The sequence below is a fragment of the Diabrotica virgifera genome, chromosome 6, assembly GCF_917563875.1.
Source record: "Diabrotica virgifera virgifera chromosome 6, PGI_DIABVI_V3a".
In the NCBI taxonomy this organism is placed as follows: domain Eukaryota; kingdom Metazoa; phylum Arthropoda; class Insecta; order Coleoptera; family Chrysomelidae; genus Diabrotica; species Diabrotica virgifera.
Genome location: NC_065448.1, coordinates 131,262,255 through 131,288,785, shown reverse-complemented (window position 1 = coordinate 131,288,785; position 26,531 = coordinate 131,262,255). Strand labels below are relative to the sequence as shown.

At 32.5% G+C, this 26,531-nt stretch overlaps 1 long non-coding RNA gene across 1 annotated transcript; it reads right to left on the bottom strand.

The window, feature by feature from the left end:
- Nucleotides 1–13,689: 13,689 nt before the first annotated feature.
- On the bottom strand, nucleotides 13,690–24,116 carry LOC126886027 (uncharacterized). Its single transcript, XR_007698552.1, has 2 exons — nucleotides 22,826–24,116; nucleotides 13,690–13,787 (listed from the first exon to the last, which is right to left on the bottom strand). It is a non-coding gene; the product is annotated as an uncharacterized LOC126886027 (long non-coding RNA).
- Between the last annotated feature and the right edge of the window lie 2,415 nt (nucleotides 24,117–26,531).

Genomic DNA, 26,531 nt, shown 5'->3' with positions numbered 1-26,531 from the left:
ACAAGTTGCACTCGACCTCTGAATTAATATAGAATTTTTGCTCTCATGGCACTTTGACATAATTTCACTCGCCTGCGACTCTTGATATTAAAACCGTCAAAGTGTCACTCGGGAAAAATTCAATAATTTCAGAGCTCTTGTGCAATTACTACTGATTGTTTCATTCAGAGGAGATTCTGACCAATAGAAAGCTACAGAAATCTGAATTAAATCGATATTTTTTGATAATCTCCCCTCGTTAAGTGTATTACGTCAGATGCCCTTCGCTGCTACGAAAAAAATACATTCAGTGACATTAATGACAATTATTGTTTTAAAAATTGAATATATTCTGATATAAAAACTGTGTGTTTAATGGTACTTACATAAATAAATTACAATAAAATTTGGGTTTTGAACAGTTTTATTCATGAAATAATCGCAAAAAATTGCACTCGACCTCTGAAATTAATATAGAATTTTTGCTCTCGTGACACTTTGACATAATTTCACTCGCCTTGGGCTCGTGAAATTAAAACTGTCAAAGTGTCACTCGGGAAAAATTCAATAATTTCAGAGCTCTTGTGCAACTACTGCTGATTGTTTCATTCAGAGGAGATTCTGACCAATAGAAAGCTACAGAAATCTGAATTAAATCGATAATTTTTGATAATCTCCCGTCGTTAAGTATATTACGTCAGATGCCCTTCGTTGCTACGAAAAAATACATTCAGTGACATTAATGACAATTAATGATTTAAAAATTATAAAAGTGATGACTTTCAATCGTCAAGTATTTATAAAAACTGTGTGTTTAATGGTACTTACATAAATAAGTTACAATAAAATTTTGGTTTTGAACAGTTTTATTCATGAAATAATCGCAACAAATTGCACTCGACCTCTGAAATTAATATAGAATTTTTACTCTCGTGACACTTTGACATAATTTCACTCGCCTTCGGCTCGTGAAATTAAAACTGTCAAAGTGTCACTCGGGAAAAATTCAATAATTTCAGAGCTCTTGTGCAATTACTGCTGATTGTTTCATTCAGAGGAGATTCTGACCAATAGAAAGCTACAGAAATCTGAATTAAATCGATAATTTTTGATAATCTCCCGTCGTTAAGTATATTACGTCAGATGCCCTTCGCTGCTACGAAAAAATACATTCAGTGACATTAATGACAATTAATGTTTTAAAAATTATAAAAGTGATGACTTTCAATCGTCAAATATTTATAAAAACTGTGTGTTTAATGGTACTTACATAAATAAATTACAATAAAATTTTGGTTTTGAACAGTTTTATTCATGAAATAATCGCAACAAATTGCACTCGACCTCTGAAATTAATATAGAATTTTTGCTCTCGTGACATTTTGACATAATTTCACTCGCCTTCGGCTCGTGAAATTAAAATTGTCAAAATGTCACTCGGGAAAAATTCAATAATTTCAGAGCTCTTGTGCAATTACTACTGATAATTCGATGAAATAAAATTATTTTGACATAATATTTAAAAGCCAGATCAGTAGACAATTACAATGGTTTTGAATCGTCGTCATGGAAATTAATATCGTCGTCGTGGTAACCCATTATATTGAAAGTTTGGTTTTGATAACCTTATCAAAGAATTAATTTGTGTATTTTCACTTCTAAATAAAAATTGATATAACTCTATTTTTGTGGCTTTTTTCCAAACCTACGGCCCTAGAAAAAATACTGTTCCTAACTCATGTGGAAAGTGTCTTCCCCGCACTCGATTGCTTGCCCGAACTCCGCTATCGCGTCGTTGGTGTCAACGGCAGTCTCGTGCGTGAAAGTATCACTTTCCGCACTAGTTAGGAAAATACCTATTTCATTTTGATGCGAAACAAAATTCTAGATTTATTTTAAAAGAGTTTTTCATAATATTTGCTAAATTTGTAGTAAAACGCGCCACAAAAGAGTAACTTTGATACAGTTTGAATTTTGAAACTTTTTTGTGGCGCGTTTACTTTAAATTTAGCAAACATTATGCAATAATCTTTTAAAATAAAACTAGAATTTTGTTTTGCATCAAAATGAAAATTCATTTTTGCGCCACGTAATATTCATATCAGATCTTTTGTAGCTGGAATATTGTATGCGCCACTCATTTTTACGCAGTTTAGCGGTTTTTTATTCTTGTTTTATTTAAAATCCACCAAATAAGTTAGATAGCAAAAATTTTAAATTTTACAAAAAAGTGCCTATATACCGCCAAAGTTTCGTTAACGAAACCTTAATTTTAGGGGTGTCGCTATTAGGTCTGGTTCCCGCGTATAAAAAAAAAGTTGATTAATAGCACACTGAAAATTTGTTAATAGCTTAAGGGTGTCTAGTCGGACAAATTTTGATATATGGGAACACTGGAACAGGGAAAGTTTTAATTGTGAAACAAAAAGTTAAAAATTTGGAACGGTCATACCACGAAAACGTCACATGTATTTTGTCCGACAGAACTTCCAATTGATTTGTTACCCTTTCATTAAACTCTAATGCAAAAATCAGACTGCTATTTATCACGAAATGGGGATTTTAATGAGTGGAACACGTAGAATACGTCAAATGACAGTACGTATGACTGGTGATAAATAGCAGTCTGATTTTTGTATGAGAGTTTAAAGAAAGGGTAATAAATAAGTTAAAAGTTCTGTCGGACAAAATACATGTGACGTTTTCGTGGTCTGACCGTTCCAAATTTTTAACCTGTTCCACAATTAAATCTTCCTCTGTTTCAACTATATTTGCATAATTTTCAATTATTTCAATGTTTGGCCATTAATCGGTTAAATTTAATGCCCTAGGGCCCTAGGGCATTATATCATCCTTAACTGACTTCGAAATCACGTCATTATTTTTCATATAATATACCAGTCCGACATTCATTGAATATTTAGTTTTAAAACAAAAATACATCAAGGCTATCAAACCAGATTACATTGCAAATAAATACTGGCATTTGTTGAAAAATTTAACTGACATGTTTGCGTTTGATTGTGTAATACAAATAATTTTGTAAAATGATTGTATTCCGTTTTGTCATTTAATCCCGTTATATTTCAAATAAGAGAGACCATTTGGTTTAACGTTGGATACCATAAATGTCTGTGACACACTCGACATTGGTATTTCCTCTTTAGCTACATTATGAAATACCTTCAGTCGAGCTCTACGCCAACGTCAAACATGCTTTTGCTTTTAAAAATATTTAATGGATCTTTTGAACTTTAAGGTCTTAAATTTTACACACATATACGGATTAGGTAATCGATTTAAAATAAAAAGGGAATTATTAGGATTAGTTCTATATCATACAGTATAGTCAGAAGAAAGTTCAAAACTAAGTAATAAATAAAATCTATATAATGTTTTACTCTATCAAGGATCGCAGACTCTCGTAATATGATATTTTAGAGGTTTTTCTAAATATTTTGGTTGATAAAAACAAACAAATAAATATGTTATGGTATAATTTTACTGGTTTACTATGACTTTTTATTCACCTGTATTTTATCTTTTGATTGTAAAGTAATATTTTTGAGATCGATTTTGCTTAGCTTTATAAAATATGAATTTTCTATCCAATATGTAATAAACCAAAGCAAAACGAAATACGTTAAGTGCTCAAGAGAGAATACGAACATCGAGAAAGAAATTAAGTTTGGTGCATATACATTTGAAAGGGTACACCGTTTCAAATACTTGGGAGTGATGGTGAATGGCAGAAATGATACTATAACGGATGAAATAAATGAATGCATCCTACTGGGTAATAAAACCTACTGGAACTACCAAAAATTCTTGAAGGAAAAGCACATTAATAAGACAATCAAATTAAAAATTTACAAGACTGCAATCAGGCCAGTGATCACCTATGGTGCAGAGACGATGTGCCTAACACAAAAAAAAAGAAATGAGGTTAGAAATCTTAGGGAGAAAGATAATTCGACGAATAATGCGAGCGGTGAGAATAAGTGTAGGCGAATTTAGAAGATTGACCAATGAAGAAATTAAAGAAGTCATCCAGGGTGAAGACATAATCAAGTTCGTGAAGGCACAAAGGCTCAGGTGGCTGGGACACACAGAAAGAGCTAACCCAGACTCTACGCTAAAGCGAATAACTGGCTGGAGACCAACAACAAAGAGACCAAAGGGAAGACCCAAAACAAGATGGAGAGATCAAGTCTTAGGAGACATAAAGAAGCTGAGAATCTACAATTGGAAGGAGCGCTGTAAGGACCAAAAAGAGTAGAGGAAAATTGTAGACAAGGCCAAGTCACACACGCTGCTATAATAATAAAAGACAACAGCGGACTGATTCTCCGCAATAAATGAATCAGAGAGTAAGGGCGGCAAACACTCCGCCAGAAATTAATAAGCCATGATGATGAGAGGTTTTTCTAAATATTTTGGTTGATAAAAACAAACACAAATAAATATGTTATGGTATAATTTTACTGGTTTACTACGACTTTTTATTCACCTGTCTTTTATCTTTTGATTGTAAAGTAATATTTTTGAGACCGATTTTGTTTAGCTTTGTAAAATATGAATTTGCTACCTTTTTTTTAAGAAATGTGCAATATGGTACTTCTAGTGTTTAAGTATACCATACCCAACATGTTTTCTATTTTTAAAATCTAATTCCCTTAGTATCTTCCTAAATCCTCTTCTGAAAAACCTTATATTAGTTATTGTCACTGTATCTTCTCTCTTTTAACCCTTAAAATCCTGAATTAATTTATTTAGAAAATTTTATTTTTTTTATTTTGATGTATTCAGGAGAAGGTTTTAAAACAAAATACGTACATTTTTTTTTCTTAATTATATTTGATTTTTAGAAAATTGCCGTCACATATTATGTAACGCTAGGAATATATTGGAGCAAACATATTTAAAATATTTCCGATTATAAATTTCAAAATAACAAACAAATACAAAACTAGATAAATGAAAAATCATAATCAAGTTATTGTAAATGAAAATCTATGTTGCACTTGATGCACTCCCACATTACATTTACAACCCATGGTACGCACATACGAACTACAGCATTCATCTGCAAAACGTCTCCTTTTCTTATCAGGAATATAGGTCAGGAGATTATCAGTCTTATGATATCTTATATCTACGACTACTTTGGACGAAGATGGCCTGCCTGCCTCTTTTGGTTTGGTACCATATTTTGTAAGATACGATGTTACTAAATGCCTTCGAAATTCTAGTTGTGGCATAGGATCATAGAATCTATTATGTCCAGTTATGTCCAGCATCAATGTAAATAGACTATTATGTCCACAGTTATGTCCAGCATCAGTGTAAATAGACACCACCATCATTTTTTAGAGCAAATTCCTACTTGGTACCTAGCTACATTTAAGATCAACTTCAACTCTTTTTTCACAAGTTTTTTAGCTTTTGCTGATTTTTAAAATCTAATTCCCTTGGATCTTCCTAAATCCTCTTCTGAAACATTTTATAGTACGCTATTGTCACTCTATATTCTTTCTCTTAAAAACTAACTCTCCGGAGGGAGTGTAGTGGTTATGGTGATGTTGTGTATTGTCCTTCTCCACAGATCTCTATCTCTGGCCGTTTCTATTAAGTCATGCATAGGTCTTTTGAACATTCCTCTAATTTGGTCGATCCGTCATGTTAGGGATCAAAAATGATATTAATAGTATATTACAAAATAATTAGTTTCGCAAATAAACAATAGACTAGTAGATTGTACACAATACTGTTCAGTTTACAAACAAATAATTATCTAGTTGGTTTTTAAAATCATTTATAGATGGGTAATTTATAATTAAGAGAGTTGAAGCTATAACATACTTGGGAAGCAGAATCACTGATAATTGGGGTCCATCCACCGAAATACGTTGCAGAATTGCTCAAGCCAAATCAGCATTTTTCCGTTACAAGAAAATTCTATGCGGTCATGACATAAATTTGAGTCTTAGGACAAGAATTTTAAAGTGTTACGTGTTTTCCGTTCTTATCTAGGGAGTTGAGTCATGGACCTTAACAGGAAGAATGCTTAAGATGGTTGAATCCTTTGAATTATGGTGCTATCGAAGAATGCTGAGAGTAAGCTGGATGGACAGGGTGCGTAATGATATTATTCTGAGCAGGATGAAGAAAGGCAGAGAACTGGTAAAAATGATAAAGTCTAGAAAACTCGAGTATTTTGGGCATGTTTGTAGACATCCGGAAAAATATAGCATTCTACATCTAATTATGCAGGGTAAAATATTAGGCGGAAGAAGTCGAGGAAGAAGAAGAACATCTTGGTTAAGAAATTTGAGGCAATGGTTTGGTCACACTTCGGAATCGCTCTTCAGATCTGCTGCGAATAAAGTTATGATAGCCAACATGATCGCTAACGTTCGATAAACGGACATAGCACTCGAAGAAGAAGAAGAATTTATAATTTCCGTTGGAAGACTGTTCCATATAGTAAAAATACGATCATATAGAAAATGTTAGCGCCTTATCGATGAAAAGGGTTTCTTTTTCACTTTCAAACTGTGTCCACGTAGTTTGCTGTGATCCCCTAAAATAAACAAGTGTTGCAAATTTCCATATACATACTTTAAAACTTGGAAGGTAATAATTAAGTCACCATGGAGTCAATAGGCTTAAAAAGTTGGTAACCCGGCTAAAGAAAGTCTTTTTTGGTAATCTGGTCTTCTTCGTTTAAAAGATAGCCTGGTGAATTTCTTTTGGGTGTTTTCAAGAAGAGTTCCATCGCGAACTAATTCTGGGTACCAAACTGTTCCACAGTACTCCAGTAGGGGTCGGACATAATTTTTATATAAACGAATAGAATCCGAAAAGGATATTTTTTGTAAAAGTCTTATTAAGTAGGTATAACTTACTATTCGCTTTTTTAGTAACGTTTGAAATATGCTCCGACCAACTCAATTTTTCAGTATTAATTGAAGACACAAGTGCATGAAGGGTCTATGTGACAAATTTTTCAAAACATGTTTTTTATATTAAAAGTAAGTTGTTCGAACCTAAAAATCTTTCAAACAAGCCAAACGCGTTTTAAAATTAATATTTTCTAAGTTACTAGAGTATAAAGAATCTATGTACAGAACAGTTCCATCGCGCACTAATTCTGGGCACCAAATTGTTCCACAGTACTCCAGTAGGGGTCGGACATAATTTTTATATAAACGAATAGAATCCAAAAAGGATATTTTTTGTAAAAGTCTTATTAAGTAGGTATAATTTACTATTCGCTTTTTTAGTAACGTTTGAAATATGCTCCGACCAACTCAATTTTTCAGTATTAATTATTATTACACCAAGGGCACTACATGATCCCACAGTATCCAGTAAATGCCCGTCTATCGAGTAAGATAAACGCGGGTTATTTTTTCCCAAATGTACAACTACACATTTTTATTGATATATTCGCCATGAGCCTTGCTGGTATCGCCAACAGGCAGTTTACTGGTTCATCATCGCCGGTAATTTATTTATTTCTTATCGTTTATCGTGTAATATTTACAACGCAAGAAGTAATTAGATTGTAATATATGGTTAATATCAGTAAGTAGAGAATTTATTAATCATTATGATTATTTCTTTAAGATTTTATTTATCATTTTGACGTTATATTGACAAGTTTCCTTCTTTTCTACTTCGGATACTTTCATAATTATCGAATGTAAAGAAAACGAAATTTTAGTATTTAAAACTATATTTAAGGTAAAAATATATACCAAAACTTTGGCGAACTAATATTTTTTCCTATTACTGTTTTTAATTTCAATGTTTTAAATTAATCACTTGAACATGTATGTCAAATTTCCAGAAAAAGTTCACTAACTTGTCACTACTGGCGCTCACGAACTTTTTAAAAATATCTCCTCTACCTACGAGCTCACAGCGTATATTTATCAATCACCAATCACCGTATTAGTCCTGTCGTCAGGGTGGTACAACGGCCTTCTTTATTCAGATTGATTTACCCAAGTCTTTTTATGTATTTTGACCCGTAGAACACGATTTTTTTGTGTAACAGTTGATCCAGATGTCTATAAGATTGTTACGAACAAAGAACTTGAGAAATTACATAACAACACTTTGTCGCAAAACAAAACATTTTTTTCTGTATTTTTTGGGTCATTCTAAGCAAAAAATGTTGTAACAAGTTTTCGTAGGATGCCTAGTTTTCGAGATAAACGCGGTTGAATTTTCAAAAAATCAAAAAATTGCAATTTTTGAACCCGAATAACTTTTGATTAAAAAATAAAATAGCAATTCTGTTTACCGCATTTGAAAGTTCAAGTCAAGTTATACCGGTTTCGATTATTTGCATTGCTAAAAATTATTATTTTTTATTGTTAAACAAAGTTATAAACAAATAGTGCTTGAGTGATGTTTTCAATGCATCTCTCATTTAAAATTGACGAGTATGCGCGCCTACAAACCGGCAATTTCTACATAGCATGCAAAACGCATCCATTGGGCACGGGTCAAAACGCTCAAACACTATTTGTTTATAGCTTTGTTGGACAATAAAGAAAATTATTTATTTTTAGCAATTCAAATAATCAAAACCGATATAATTTGGCTTGAATTTTCAAATTCAGCAAGCAGAATTGCTATTTTATTTTTTAATCAAAAGTTATTCGTGTTGTTCTGATGCTATTTTCTCCTGGCATTTTTGTAATTAACTACTTTTAATGGGAAATAAGCCATCATTTTACTAAAAAAATGATTTTAATAACGTTTCGACGTCCAAATCGGATACCGTTGTCAAAATACAAAAAATATTAATGAATTAAACAAAAATGTTGTTGCTTAGTAAAAAATTCTTGTAATAATTTATTTAATCTGACTCATTTATATCGGCAATTCAGACAGATACTATACATTTTAAAGTAGAAGACTTTAAAATGATATTGCCAATATTTATGAGTTGCGTTCTTGGGACGACTTTACTGAAAGATAGTTCATTCGATTACATGAAATCAACCCCAACTCATGAATATCCGTCACAACAAATCATAGCATTTGATCTGTCTTTAAAACTCCTGTCTTTAAAACTGCCCAGTACATTCATCAATCAACGGTTTTATCTAATGGCACATTTGTAAATAAACTGTTTATGTCAAAACCTACTAAAGTATTATTTGGATTAAATGCAATACATATTTGATAATTTATTTAAAAAACGTTGTATATTTTTTATAAATGTATTATTATTATTATTAGCAAATGGTTTTAAAATATTTAATAAAAATTTTGATAGTTAACTACAAGGAGAATTGATGGTACTACAAGTGGTAGTCTAAGTGGTATATTCGCTTTATGAATTTTCGGCACTCCATAAAAATGTGTGGTTTGTAATAAGGTGTCAAAAATTGCAATTTATCGATTTTTTGAAAGTTCAATCGCGTTTATCACGAAAACTATGCATCCTACGAAAAAATTAATACGAAAATTTTTTGCTTAGAATGACCCAAAAAATATAAAAAAATGTTGTTTTGCGAAAAATTGCTGTTTTGTACATCCTTATCGACATCCGGATCAACTGTTACCCAAAAAATTCGTGTTCCACGGGTCAAAATAAAACAAAAACTTGGGTAAGTTTAAAAACTTGGCTGTTGGATAAAGGAGGCTGTTGTACACCCTGGCGACAGCACTATATACACTGCGTCCATAAAGTAACGCATAAATTAACTATTTCGTAAATCGGCGATTTTAAGAAGAAAAATCCCGACAAAGGTCGATTTTTATCTCTAAATTGCGATCGTTTGGCATCTATATGGGCATCTATATAGTGACGTCATCCATCTGGGCGTGATGACGTAATCGATGATTTTTTAAGGGGTCATATGATAGCTCATTTGAAAGGGTATTCAATTTTCTGTTCACTAATATAAACATTAACCTAATTATTTATACAGGGTGTCCAAAAACAATTTTTTAGTTGAATTAATTGACACAAAAAGATGAATGTATGTAATTTATTTAATTCTAAATACATTTTACTGCTGTCAGAAAACAGGAAAAATCTGTATTTGAAAAATAAACATTGATTTACGCTTAAACGAAATGTTTAAACTGCCAAGAGACATGTGGGTGGCAGCTTTAATATTGAATTTAAGGAAAAACAATATTTTTTGTTATAAACATTTTTCTTCCTGTTTGCTGACAACAGTAAAACGTATTTTGAGTAAAATAAATTACATACATTCTTCTTTCTTCTCAATTAATTTAATTAAAAAAAGAAATTAAACCCTGTATAAATAATTATGCTAATGTTTATATTAGTGAATAGAGAATTGAATACTCTTTTAAATGAGCCATCACATGACCCCAATTCTTATTTAAAAAAATCATTGATTACGTCATCACGCCCAGATGGATGACGCCACTAGTAGTATTATATGTATGCCAAAAAATCGTAATTTAAAAATAAAAATTGACCTGTTTCGGGATTTTTCCTTAAAGTCACCGGTTTACGAAATAATGAATTTATGCGCTACTTTAGACTTTATTAAATATATAGAATGTATAATTTTCTACCTTAAATGGAAATAATTCGTAATTCAGATCTTAAGTTCAATTTTATCGTAACTAGGTGTATTCTATTGGCCAGATATGGACCTTAATATACTGACTGATAGATGAGTCGTTATCTTTTCGTTAGTGTGCTGGGAAATTTTGGCACCATTTGTGTAGTGAGTGATAAGACACCCCTCCAAAAAATATCTGCAGTTTAGTTATTATTATCCATCCAAATTTTTTAATTTGTTGAAATTTATTATTAAATTGAAGAAAATCCTAAACTTCTCATTCGGTTTTAAATAAAAACCTATGTATTAAAAAATTGTACAAAATGTTTTTATTGTTATAAAAACCCTACCTATAATAAATCTACAATCTAAAAAAGTTATAAAATTATTAATAACAACTGCTGTGTTTAGCAAAGAGAAAAAAGTGTTATTCTCTACCGTCAGCTATTTCCTGTGACACTATGTAATTTGCGGATAGTTTATTGAGCGTATGCTCCAACCATCCTTTGTCATATTATAGAATTCTATTATTTCTGGGATTCCCTTGTCTAAACTTTCCGGAACATACTGTTCCGTGTGATGTAGTGCAGAGAAAGGACTAGTTTTATTTTTTTTTAGTGTATATTTGAAATCTCCAAAGAGAACTACTACACACAATGTCCTATGTTTTATTGACAATGACTTTGTCTTTTTCTAATAATACTTTCGGAGATATGTGTTTTTTTCTGCTTGGCCGATATAAGAGAAGTAAGCTATTAATTATCTAGTAGTTCTATTATCAGACGATGATAGCTAGAGATCCATTTATCAAATACGGTTGTCTTTCTTTGTACATTTGACAGCACAATACTTTACCACACCACCAGGGAAATCGATTTTATTATAAGGTTCTTGCTGTTGCATCTTTATACAAAGTTCAATATTTTCGCAATAGTAACTTTTTGAATCAACAAGATAGATTTCGCAATAAATTTCAGTCAACATTTCGCCGGTTTATTGGGAATAATACATAATATATACATTCGGACTTGCTTATTAGAATATCCCGGTTTAAGGAATAGAATTTTGAGGTCCCAAACATTTCCATTTACTCCTTAATAAATTTAACCGCTTATAGGAATAAGTTTTAGTAAAAGAATATCGCTTTATCGAATTTTATTACTTACTTTATTATGGGCACCAATTCTACCTTTCACCAAACATTTACCGATCATAAAGTAGGTACCTACTTTTCAATTGTGTAAATATTCTTATTACTCACTCACCACCCACGTCGTTGTCTGTTTCGATTTTTAGAAACAGTTTAGAAGTCATAACCGCTTGTAATATAATAACCGCTTTATAATATATAAGAAGTTTTCTGGAGAGTAAAACCAATGTCAATTTTTTATTTATTATATTTTAGAGCTACAAGTGACTATATCTTATGTAACAAAATAAATAGTCTCAGATTACCGATTATTTTTCCAGAAAAAAAGTAAGTCTGTTGTATGTATGTTAATAAGAAAATATGTATAGGTACCTATATCTACATATTGCATACATTTCTTACTTATTTGTGTAGGTATGCATGCACAGATAATGTAGTTTGGTGTTTTAATAAAATAAGTAATAGTTACCCTAGGTACTGTATTATTGACATAAAACGTAATAAAACCATATACATAATATATTATGTAAATAACTTATGTATGTACATGTACATACATACTTTGTACATGTACATACATAGTATGTACATGTACAAAGTGTGTTGTACTATTATGACGTATATTCGGTACATTTATTTCTGCTAGCCACCACTGATCGGTTATTAGATTATCCCGGTTATAAGAATATTTTTGCTTGGCACGAAGACTATTCTAACAAGCGGGTTCGACTGTACTGATTAAACGGGACTTGAAATTGAAATAATCGATTGTGAGATACCCGCTAGGAGTATAAAAGTTTTAACAATTTTTAATAGGTCGCTCGTGAATGGGCCTAATGGACGCAATTTAGTTAATTTGCCGTTCTATGGCTCTAGTTTGGATATTATTAAAATGTAGGAATTGTGCTAATATTTACATACACAGGGTGTCCCGAAAAGATTGGTCATAAGTTATACCATAGGTTCTGGAATCAAAAATAGGTTGACTAATCCTCACTTACCTATATACAATAATGCACAAAAAAGTTACATTCCTTTGAAGTTACAAAATGAAAATGGATTTTTTTCAAGTATGGAAAAGTCTTAGAGATTTTTCATTTAAAATGGACATGTGGCATTCTTATGGCAGGTACATCCTAAAAAAACAGTTCCCTTGAAATACCCAAAACTTCTGTGTACGTTTCAATTAAATTATCATTGTCGTACCATTTGTTAAACACAATATTTTTGAAAACCATTTTTTTGCGATGCAGCTTCTTTTTTAATATGTTTACATAAAAATTTTATGGGGACTTCGTTCTTTTATACCGCCCAAATGTTTATGGATGTTCCAATTAAACTATTATTGCGGTACCATTAATTAAACACAGTGTTTTTAAAACTTTTTTGCCTCTTACTATTTTTTCGATAAGGCACCTTTTATCGAGATGCGGCTTCTTGTTTAATATGGTTCAAAATATACCTAAAATGTAAATTATAAATAAATTTTCATAATATTACCACGTCTGTATAATCGTACTTACCATATACAAATATGTGGTGGATTTGACAGATATTCAAAATATCTCGATAAAAACTGGCTTTTCGAGAAAGTACTAATAAGAAGCAAAAAATTTTAAAACCATTGTGTTTAACTAATAGTAGGTACTCCAATAACAATTTAATAAGAACATACACAAAAGTTTAGGGGAGTTTAAGGAAAAGAAACTCCCATAAAATTTTTATGGGGAGCACAAATTTCACTATAATTTTTTTGAAATGTTTCTGCCATAAGAATGCCACATGCCCATTTTGAATCAAAAAATCTTGTCGTGTCCATATTAACAATGATATATCGAACCCATCTCCAAAGTCAACATTGGACCAAGAAACAAATTCGACATAACATCGCCAACACCAACACGGCGAGCATGAGACTTTATGTGGGTCCTTATATCCTACTCCTCTGCATTCTCCAGGCATACGGTACACTATCAGTAAAAAGGAATGAACTTCGGTATAAATGCTTTATTTTCTCATTTCTTTTTTTTTTATAATTTAGGATCTACATCATTGTGAAGTTATTATGAAGTTAATTTATATAAAAAAAACTGTCTCTGCTGACAGGCAAATATAAGATTCTAAAGAAGACTTAACTTGTGGTGTGAAGGCTTCTTCCGGTGCTGTCCTAGGTTATCCACACCTCATGATCTTCTTCGGGAGGCGTCAGGTTTTGATGTACTGGTCTGATGTACTGGTGGATCGGTTGTTGCCTCCGGAGTTGCCTAAATGTTCGTCGAACCCATGGGTCTTGAGGAGCTGCTATTTACCATTTATTTGTACTTTCTGGGGGGGGGGCATTATATATCCTCTGGGCCAAAACAGATGGTGTAAAAACTAGGGCCACGCCCTTCTCCTGGGTGCCTAGAAGAGAAAACAAGATGTAGACAACCCGCAGCATAAATTTATGAAGGGCCCCACCACCCAAGTCAACAAAACCCCAATATTCCCCACCAGCAGCACAGAAAATCTTGGAAGTGACTTTTAAACCAAACAGTAGACCCCAAATGTTCTAATGTGAACACCCCAATTAAAAAATACAATAAAATAAATGAACAAAAATAAATTAATTTAATTCCACATATTTCTATAAAATTAACGTAATAAATTAAACTTGAAAATAATTGATATTTAACACCACTGCTGATGCTAATGAATTAGCATTCACGGAAAATAAGTAAATAGATACCCCAAAATTATTTTCTTATTGGATAAATCAAATTTACAATACAAATACGTAAAAATATAAATACATCCTGCAAATTAGAGTTAGTCAATTAACAAAAAAAATATTATCGGAAAAGTAAATGATAAAACCCAAAAACAACTTACCAATTAGGTCTGTAGCGCTCGCTGCTACCTACTTGGCGAAGAATATAAAAATGAGCCAGAAAGGCACCAGCATGGTATTTATAAAGGTAAAAGAAATTAATTGAAGGTCAGGATTAGCTGATAACGAAAAAGATATTCTCATTGAAATTGACAAAGTTGAACGTTTTAAAATTACAAAAAATTAATGGCTTGATAAATAATTTTGCTTCGAAATAAAATATTTAGAAAGAACGAAAACTGGAAATAATTAAACTGTTTAAAATGAAAATGGCAATAATATTTTCTCAATAAATATTATTCGAGATGATGGAAATAACTTTTCTAATTTAAATCAGGCATCACTAATTTCATTATTGAATTGAAAATGGATATACAGGGTGCACGAAAAGAATATAAATGGACCGACTAATAAATATTTGCTACAAATGAAAATCAACAGCTACCTGAGAGGACCGCTAAATGCAGAGTGGGTCTTATTAAAATAAATTCTACAAAGTAGCGGGTTTGCACGCTACACACCCCCCATCTCGAAAAAAAAATTTCAAGTGTTGGAAATTTTTTAATATAACAAATAAAAAGACGGAAGAAAATAAGGAGAAAAGAAAGCAAAGTAAGTGAAAACAACATCAATGGAGGAAGAAAGAGAACAAAAAAAATGAAGTAATATATTAGAAGAAGATTCAAAATTCTTATATAATCATATAAAATTAACAAAAAGAAGAAAAAAATCACGACTAACTCTATCTTTCAAATACACTACTTATTTGCAGCAATATCAAGTTATGTAAAAAAAAAATGTAACATGATTCACCAATAAGCAAATACAAGAAAACATATAATATAGTATAAATTGCAATAGTAAACCCAAAAAAAATCAAAATTTTTAACTAATATTCACTACATAAGTATATGTATCTATCGCTAACCTAACGCGATGTAGAATTACCATACAATTATTAAAAAAAAATATATATATATTTTCACCATGCACTAAAGCAACACGACTCTAAAAAAGAAATTTGACCATCATTACTATATAATGGCAAATTTCCAAATAATATTCAAATGAATAAGTAACATAATTTAAATAGGTAAGTTCTCTATCTTAGTCTATTTAAAGAACAGGCCTATTTAGTCCATAGACTAAAGCCTCAGGGAAACATAAATGATACATATAGTATCTAATTATGCTATAGGGTAGCATTTTAGTCCACCCTCAAGGGTAAATTAATGTTCCTAACAAGGATACATCAAATAAAAGTGTCCAACGACCACTTTTTATAATATAAACTGTCACAACCGTCAAAAATCTAAGGATTCTCTACAGAAATCCTAAAATTTTTTCTTTTGGTCAATATTTACATCAAAATATATTATCATACACAGTAGGTAAGCTTAAAATTCAAAACTAACTGAACTGGTAAAGGTAAGCATATATAAATATAAATAAACTGGTACCCATTATAATACCAGTACAGAATATTGTATTAAATTTATAAGTTTAGAACTTATTTCTAATCATGTCAAAAATTGGAATATCTAACACTAAACACGTGAGAGAACAAAAACAATAATGAAATCAACAAATTACCGATTTAGCAAACCTCGCTCTGAAATATATGTCTTGATGAGTACGTTTTGTTATTTAAAAATATTTAAAAAAATATTTTAGTTTTGGTGTCCAGATGAAAAGCAAACAAAGTGGATAAAGCTCATAAATTCTAGAGACAAAACTAGTATCAACAAGAAGCCAGGCGCCAGCATTTAGATGAAAATGAAAAAGTAGTAAGCAAGATTACAAGTATACAAAAAGTCGCAAAAAAATTTAAAGCATATTAATTCCTCTAAGGAATAAACGTGATTACGCAAGAAGAAAACTATAGCATAATGCACTGAAAATCCAAAAGAATAATACGCAAGAGGGTGTATAGTTTTAGCAAAAACCAACAAAAGTAACTCCAAAGCGCCATGAAATTACACTGAGAGTTCTCAATCGAGTATAGCATAATAACATTTGAGTTTCAGAAAGAAAGAGAAAAAAAAATTTTACGCAACAACACATCACTGGCCTAAGCACAGCGAAAAAAATTATATAGTGGAAAAAACAACCACTAAAAATACCGCGAGTTAAACATAACCGCCAACAAAATCGTAAAATACATATTAAACTAAAATGGCCATAATTTAAAAAAACTAAAGCATAATAGCATGTAAGCTATGCTTATATGGGTACTAATCAAAACTATCCAAGTGTATACTGAATATCAAAGTACCTACTAGGCGCAAACTACAAGAAAATGCAACTACGAGAACAAATCAAACTAAATACAAATTTATAATTTCAAGCAAGATTGATGAAATCAAAGAAACACAGAGTAATTGGCAAAATGTTAATTCACACAAAAAATTAAGTTACCGAACTATCATCATCAGAGTTGGTAACATCTAACTTGATATCTCTCACATGAAAGTTTCCAAGATCTACACCATTAACATCTTTAAGGTTGTAGACTAATGGAGAAATCACTTTATTTATAATACAAGGTACAAATTTAGGAGCTAACTTAGCTGAGAAATTGTCAACAGCTTTAGACTGAACAAAATTCTTTTTCCAAACTCTATCACCTAGATGAAATTGTACATCTCTTTTCCGGAGATTGTAACGCTTAGAATTTTCGACATGAGCCTGACGTAACCTTTTCTGAACCTCCGAAAAGAGAGGAGACAACTCGTCGGCAGGCCTAGGAGTAAATAACTCGTTGTTAATTTTTAAAGTATTATCCGCTCTTTCCTCAATGATACCAAAAAAGGATCCGTCAGTAGGGATGTTTCTGGCGAAGGTCAGAAAAGATGGAGAAAACTTCGTAACTTCATGTTTGGCAAGACGGATTGCATGGGCTATTTTGAATATTTCTTTATCCCATTCTTTGTGATCATCATGGATAAAAGAACGAATAGCTGTAACAATGGTTTTATTTACCCTTTCAGTAGGAATTATCTCAGGAAAATACCTAGCGTTATACCAGATCTTTTGAACATTATATTTGGACATAAGGTCTTTAAAGTCTTTGGAAATAAATTGTGGACCATTGTCAACTGCAAAAATTTGAGCGACGCCAAAAATGAGAAAAACTTGGTTTTCTATGAACTTGACAATACCCTTAGATGTTGCTGAAGACATGGGATGTACAAATACAAACTTGGTAAACCAATCTACAACCACTAAAAGGTATCGGTTACCATTTTTCGACCTTGGATACGGTCCTAACAAGTCAGCAGACAAAAATTGAAACGGGAAATTAATGTCTCGATATTTTCCAATTTTCCCAGCAGGCGAAAGATTAGAAGACTTCGACTGGCAACAAGTTTTGCATTTAGAAATATACCTGATGACATAAGCTCTCATTTTAGGCCAGTAGTACAGTTCAGAAACTCTAGCTAAGGTTTTAGAAATGCCTAAGTGTGCAGCTGTAGGCTCATCATGATACATTCTGAGAATATCTTTCCTGTGAGATGTGGGAACAAAAATTTTCCATTCCGGAGAAGAATCTGAGAACTTAGAGTTTGAAAAAACATGTTTGTAAATAATATTATCTTGCACTTTAAACGAAGGATACAAGTCGGGATTACTAATAATTTTATTTAATAATGAACTATACCAAGCATCTGCCTTTAAGCTATTTAAATTAAGAATTGCAATATTTGAAGACGTTTCAGGAATCCGTGATAAGGAATCAGCCACTATATTTAATGATCCACTACGATGAACCACATCAAACTTATGTGACGACAATTTCATAACCCATCTGGCCAAACGTGGGGAGGGATTTTTCATTGTAAAAAGCCATTGGAGAGAACTGTGGTCTGAAATCACCGTAAATTCAGTACCCTCAATATAACCTCTGAATTTTTCAATCGATAGAAGAATTGCAAGGAGTTCTTTTTCTGTAGTGCTGTACTTACGTTGACACTTATTCAATGTTTTGCTAAAATAAGCAATTGGATGTTCAAAACCATCTTCTTTTTGAAAAAGTACACCTCCAACACCTAAATCGCTAGCATCACAGGCTAGAAAAAATTTCTTGCTAAAATCTGGGCTTGCAAGAATCGGAGCAGTGGTTAGAAGATTTTTAACCTTGGCAAAGGCTTCATCAGCTTGACAATTCCACGAAATGGGTTGACCTTTCTTTTTACCCTTTAAAAGATCTGAAATCGGAGCACAAACTCTACTAAAGTTGGGAAGAAAACGACGATAATAACCTATCAAACCAATGAGACGACGGATTTGAGTAGAAGTTTTAGGAACGGGATACTCAAGAATGGATTGGATTTTTTCGGGATCAGTTCGAAGACCATTTTCATCAACTATAAAACCAAGAAACTTTAAAGAAGACCTACAGAACTGGGATTTTTCAAAATTAATAGTCAAATTGGCAGATTTGAGTTGCCTAAAAAGGGACGAAAGAACCTCCATGTGGGTTTTGAAATCTGGAGTAACCACTATAATGTCATCAATGTAATAGAATACATACGGATCCAATTTGGGACCTATTACATTGTCCATTAACCTACACATGGCTTGAGCACTATTGTTTAGACCAAAAGGAAGTACATTAAAACAAAATACACCGCGATTTGGAATAGCAAAAGCTGTCTTAATTTTTGACGATTCATCTAAAGGGATTTGGTAAAAAGCATGACGTAAATCAATCGAAGAAATGTACTTTGCATCTCTAACTTTAGAAATGATAGAGTCAATGAGAGGCATTGGATAACTATCTGGAACTGTCACCGAATTTAACTTTCTACCATCGAAACAAATTCTATCCGTGTTGTCCTTCTTTTTAACAAGGCACAAAGGATTTAGCCAAGGAGTGGGAATATTTAAAGGTTGAACGACTTTAAGTTGTATCAGCTCGTCGATACCAGCATTAAGGATTTTCATCATTGCCGGAGACAATGGGTACTGCCGTTGTTTTATCGGTTTCGCATCACCTGTGTCAATATGATGAGTATAGAGACTGGTGCGACCAATTGCATCCGTAGGGGCTATTTCTTTATAAAGCTGTACCATGGAATCAAGTTGTGCTGACTGTGAAGAAGAAAGACTCAGCCTATCTATTATAGTATTTACTACACAAGTGGAAAGTTCAGCAGAATTAAATGAACATTTTGCAAAATCAATCTTAAGTTCAAATTTTGAAATAAAATCCATGCCTAAAATTAGCTTATGGGAAATAGAAGGAACAACTAAAAATTTCAAAGTGTGGACAGTACCTAACAAATTCACTGGTAATTCCACAAAACCAATTGTATTTTGAACACTACCATCAGCAGTAGTCAACTGAATGCAAACGTCATAATTTAATTGTAAGTTAAATTTTTTTAGTAAGTACAAACAAGGAGAACCAATAATAGAAGCATTGCTACCACTGTCTATCAGTGCTGAAACATTCTCATCATGGATAGCAATCGTAATGTAAGGACGGTTATCAGATTCGTGAACATCCAATAATGGATAAGCATGTATATGATTTGAAAAATTTTCTTCACCAGAAAACTGTAGCCCTAAAATTTCATCAGAATTTTTGTTTACCGAAGGAGCAGTTGGAATTGAAGAAAAAGAAGAAGAAGAGACGGAGGCATGAGAAATTGAGTCCTTTTCCTTGAAATTTGTTTTAGAATTTGTAAGAGGGCGAGAAGAAGAAGAAAAAGAAGACGGTGATGATGATGATTCATCTGAGATTATTTCACAAGTCGAAAGGGGACGGGAAGAAGAAGAAGACTTCGAAGAACGACTATGGCTAAAACAAATTGAATTTATATCTGCAGAAAATTTATCACCATGAATATCGTTTTTAAAATTATTTTCCATATTATTATTTCGAAATTGAGAAGCCCTAGTCGAGCATTTATTTTTGGAAAGATGACTATTTCCACCATAAAAAGAATTTTGGGAAGTCGAAGTGTTAGAAAACCTACTAGACCGCTTAGTACATCCATTGCCAAAGTTAGCAATAGCACATTTACCTTGTGATTTTTCATCATCGGGAAAATTAGAAAAAGTAGAATTCTCACAATCAGACATAAAATAATTCAAATTGGAACTACCAAACGAGTACGGGGTGTAAATACTATCAGTACTATAATTTCCATAAATATTATTTGAACTTTTACACTTTGAAAAATTATGTTCAGCAACTTTACTACATAGAGACTTGGTCATTAACGCAAAAGTTCTTATTATTCGAAAAATTAAAATTGCAACTATTATGCACACCATTATTAGTTACCTTACCATATGTATCCGAGACATGGTAAAAATCATTATTTCCTGAAAACTCAGTACAATTAACACCGGAATTTTCCGGAATACCAAAATTAGCATGGGTCATCAATTTCGGGACGTTCCTGGAGCGTCGTTGTTTACACCAGGGCTCGCGTTTTTTGAACATTTCGGGCAGCTATTAATGGAGACTTCGCTTCTACCACACCCAACACAAAACAAATTTTTGGTCCGTCTGCACTGGCGAAATGAGTGACCCTTTAACCTGCAATTCCAGCATGACAACCTGGAATTCCTCGACTCTCTATTCCGGAAACTTGCACTCGCAGCTGGATCCGCTGTGATTCCTAACGCACCCTCAATCTTCCTACATAGCGAAGCTAACTCTTTTACAGAGCAAACTTCGTGCAAAACTAACGCCCTTATAAAATCAGACAATAACCCCCGCCTAATTTCGGCCACAATCTCCTCCTCAGGAATTTTTGTGGGAAGACGATGAAACAGTGACTCAAAATTTGCAATAAATTGCGAAACAGGCTCTCCAAACTGTTGTTTTGTCGACCTGATTTTGTCCCAGAGATTCCTTTCATAATCCACAGGAAGATACGTCTCTTTCAAGGCACTGACTAAATCAGCCCATGAAGTGAAAGACTCACGCACAAAATGGTTGTGCCACCAGGTAAACGCTGGTCCCTCAAAAAGGTCTGATGCTGACAAAAACAAATCCTGATCCGAGCAGTTTCGCGAAACCTTTAATGTTTCCAATTTTTCGAGGAAACCAACCAAATTTTCCCTACCGGTAAACTTCTGTAGATCCCATTTGTAAACAGGAACTAATTTTGGGACTCCTACCTGTGGTAACCTAATAGGCGAAGCAATTGGTGTAGAGGCTGGTGCCTCTGCAATATCATCCTGCTGAGGTGTTACTTTCTCCTCCAATACCCCTTCTAACATTGACAACTTCGTCGTGAGTTCCTTTTTACTTTTTTGTTCCTGCTTCGTATTTGTTTCCATACGTCGCAGGCGGTTGGCAACATGACTTAGACGATCAATAAGTGTCTTATACTGTGACGACTTGCGGCTACCAACGAAAGTCTGAACAATTTCAGTAATATTTTGGACAGACTCTGAAGTTTGTTTGAAATTTTCAGCAAAATCTATGTCCACGCTAATAGAAGAAGTGCTTCGATTTGAAGACTCTTGAGTAAGAAGGCCACGTAACAGTTGTCTTCTCTCTTCCGCAGTTTTGGGGACATCTTGACCTCTAATTGAAATTTCGTACGCTAACTCACTGGACTTAAGATGGTTCGGGTTGAAAGGCAAAGGCATTGTGAAAAATTTGGGAAGAAAAAACAACCAGCAAAAGAAAAACTCACTTAGTGGCAAAAAACAGACGACTGAACTAACCCCAGTAACACATATACGTATGTTATGATCAATATATGAAAGTAAATAAAATACTGAGTTAATATCAAATCATTAAAAATTAAAATAATGTAAATATCCATAATATGCAATTCAGTTGTATCAGCAAGAGACAAATTACTGACTAATTATGAATTAACTTGTAAGCAAAATAAAAAAGAAATGAGAGGTTATAAAACAAATATACCAAAATTCACCCAATACTAACAGTGCAAAATATACCAAAGAAAAAAGAGAGCAGAACCCAGTTGAGGCGCCAATTTTGTCGTGTCCATATTAACAATGATATATCGAACCCATCTCCAAAGTCAACATTGGACCAAGAAACAAATTCGACATAACATCGCCAACACCAACACGGCGAGCATGAGACTTTATGTGGGTCCTTATATCCTACTCCTCTGCATTCTCCAGGCATACGGTACACTATCAGTAAAAAGGAATGAACTTCGGTATAAATGCTTTATTTTCTCATTTCTTTTTTTTTATAATTTAGGATCTACATCATTGTGAAGTTATTATGAAGTTAATTTATATAAAAAAAACTGTCTCTGCTGACAGGCAAATATAAGATTCTAAAGAAGACTTAACTTGTGGTGTGAAGGCTTCTTCCGGTGCTGTCCTAGGTTATCCACACCTCATGATCTTCTTCGGGAGGCGTCAGGTTTTGATGTACTGGTCTGATGTACTGGTGGATCGGTTGTTGCCTCCGGAGTTGCCTAAATGTTCGTCGAACCCATGGGTCTTGAGGAGCTGCTATTTACCATTTATTTGTACTTTCTGGGGGGGGGGGGCATTATATATCCTCTGGGCCAAAACAGATGGTGTAAAAACTAGGGCCACGCCCTTCTCCTGGGTGCCTAGAAGAGAAAACAAGATGTAGACAACCCGCAGCATAAATTTATGAAGGGCCCCACCACCCAAGTCAACAAAACCCCAATATTCCCCACCAGCAGCACAGAAAATCTTGGAAGTGACTTTTAAACCAAACAGTAGACCCCAAATGTTCTAATGTGAACACCCCAATTAAAAAATACAATAAAATAAATGAACAAAAATAAATTAATTTAATCCCACATATTTCTATAAAATTAACGTAATAAATTAAACTTGAAAATAATTGATATTTAACACCACTGCTGATGCTAATGAATTAGCATTCACGGAAAATAAGTAAATAGATACCCCAAAATTATTTTCTTATTGGATAAATCAAATTTACAATACAAATACGTAAAAATATAAATATATCCTGCAAATTCGAGTTAGTCAATTAACAAAAAAAATATTATCGGAAAAGTAAATGATAAAACCCAAAAACAACTTACCAATTAGGTCTGTAGCGCTCGCTGCTACCTACTTGGCGAAGAATATAAAAATGAGCCAGAAAGGCACCAGCATGGTATTTATAAAGGTAAAAGAAATTAATTGAAGGTCAGGATTAGCTGATAACGAAAAAGACATTCTCATTGAAATTGACAAAGTTGAACGTTTTAAAATTACAAAAAATTAATGGCTTGATAAATAATTTTGCTTCGAAATAAAATATTTAGAAAGAACGAAAACTGGAAATAATTAAACTGTTTAAAATGAAAATGGCAATAATATTTTCTCAATAAATATTATTCGAGATGATGGAAATAACTTTTCTAATTTAAATCAGGCATCACTAATTTCATTATTGAATTGAAAATGGATATACAGGGTGCACGAAAAGAATATAAATGGACCGACTAATAAATATTTGCTACAAATGAAAATCAACAGCTACCTGAGAGGACCTCTAAATGCAGAGTGGGTCTTATTAAAATAAATTCTACAAAGTAGCGGGTTTGCACGCTACAATCTCTAATAGTTTTTGATATATTGGAAAAAAATTATTTTCATTTTGTTATTTCAAAGGGCTGTAACGTTTTTTACGTGCATATTTGTACTAAGGTAAGTTAGATTTAATCAACCTATCTTTGATCCCAGAATCTATTGTGTAATTTACGACCAATCTTTTCTGGTATAATAATAAAAGATTTGTTTTAATATGGTTTTTTTAAAAGACTTTATTCCAGTCTTATGCGTGGCAAAAAATCACCAAAATGTCTATTACCTTGATTTATTCAGCCAAATACACTAAGCCTCGGATGCTGTCAACGCTGTTATACAGGGTGTCCCGGAAAATAGTGCATTCCTTTAAAATAGGGATAGAATACACAATTTAGAACAAAAAAGTCCTATACCATTTTTTTCTAAAGTTAACCTTTTCCAAAAAAAAAAGATTACATTGTTCTCCATATACCTGTATTTTAATGTTTAGAAATTTAAATTGCCTGGCAACATCGCGATCGTACGCACTACGGAATAAATAACATCTCAGATAGTAAGAACTTATTTGTGATTTACAGTACATGTGTTTAAAATAATCCAACCTAACAGTACTTAATGTATTTACTATTTGTCTTTTTTTTGTTATTTGTTTACTATATATTTTTTTAAATGCATTGAATACCTATTGCACATTTTAAACGAATTAGGTATACATCTTTTAACATAAAACACATCTTTTAACTGAACTAGTACTTAGGTATTATGTATTTAGTAAGCTTTAAATGTGTTGAATGCTGATAGACAAAACGAAAACGGCGGGTTCGTTGGGAAAAATATTCCCATGAGATTTTTTTGCATAATCACATTCGTGAGACATCCCAGAATAAGGTTCAAGAAGTCGCCCACGTGAAAAGTGGTCCAAATTTTTTTAAATTTTTTTTAATCAAATTGCAAAAATCAATATTTTTGACCCAGACAATTTTGTTTTAGGTTTTTTGGACCATTCTGGATAGAAAAGGTCTCTTCTCATTTTTCTCTAAAGTTGAGCGTTTTCGAGTTATAAGCAATTTAAAATTAAAAAAAAAAAACGAAAAATTGCGATTTTCAAGGCTTAGTAACTCGGTTAAAAGTTATTATCATGGAAGTCAGAAAGTGACTAAATCAAAGTTTAATGCCCCCCCCCCCTACAAGATACTGAAGAAATTTTTGTCATTATTTTATTACTAAGCTGTTATTTTTAAGTAATAATAATGAGCGCCATGCACGTGTTGGCGGCCGTAAATGCTGAGTGCGAGAGAGATGCCATTCCGGCAGTCCAATTGTGCATCTTACTTGCATTCACATTTACAGCCGCGTCTATACGATCTAACCGCCCATTGTTATTAATTAAAAATAACAGCTTAGTAATAAATTTATAACACATATTTCTTCAGGATCATGTAGCGGAGGCTTTAAATATTGATTTAGTTACTTTCTAACTGTCATTATAATAGTTTTAACCGAGTTATTAAGTCTTAAAAAGGGTAATTCTCGCGTTTTTCAAATTTTAAATTGCTTATAACTCGAAAAAGATCAACTTTAGAGAAAAATTATAAGAAACCTTTTTTTTCAAGAATGGTCCAAAAAAAGGTAAAAAAAAATTTCCCAGCCAAAAATTTTGATTTTTGCAATTTGAATAAAAAAAATTGGTAAAAAAAATTGAACCACTTTTCACGTGGGCGACTTTTTTAACCTTATTCTGGGATGTCTCACGAATGTGATTATGCAAAAAAATCTCATGGAAATATTTTACCCAACGGACCCGCCGTTTTCGCCTTGTATATGAGGACTTTGGCTAAATTACATATTTTACAGTGGAAATTAAATACACCAGATTGATAATGTGTCAGTAATTTGTTTACTTGTGAACTAGAATAATTAATTTGTACTTACTTGAAAATAATTATTACACTTTCACGAACACATTCACTCATACGACGAGAAATAACGGCAAAACATTTTGAAAGAAATTATAGTAAGCCTCTCCATTTAGTGATCTGCCATAACTAATCAACATAATAACATAATAGGTAATGAACTCACGATTCGAAAACATTTTCGGCATTGAGACCAAACAGGATTCTTCCAAGCTATCAGAGTTGCCAGATTTTAATTTGCATACCATAATGTATTTTAATTTTTTGGTCAAACGATTGCATTTAAAAAAAAGTTTTAAGAGATTTTTGCTTTACATGGTGCCCTATACCTTTAAGGAACGCACTATTTTCCAGGACACCCTGTATACATTAGTTTCACCAAATATTTGTGTGCAGTATTATGACTTATGACTGTGATAAAGTCAGAGTTTTACATACAGTAAGGACGTTTCGGTTGGAATAAACTCATTTTCTCGAGAATGTCGATTTTCGAGATAAATCCCGAAATATATTTATTT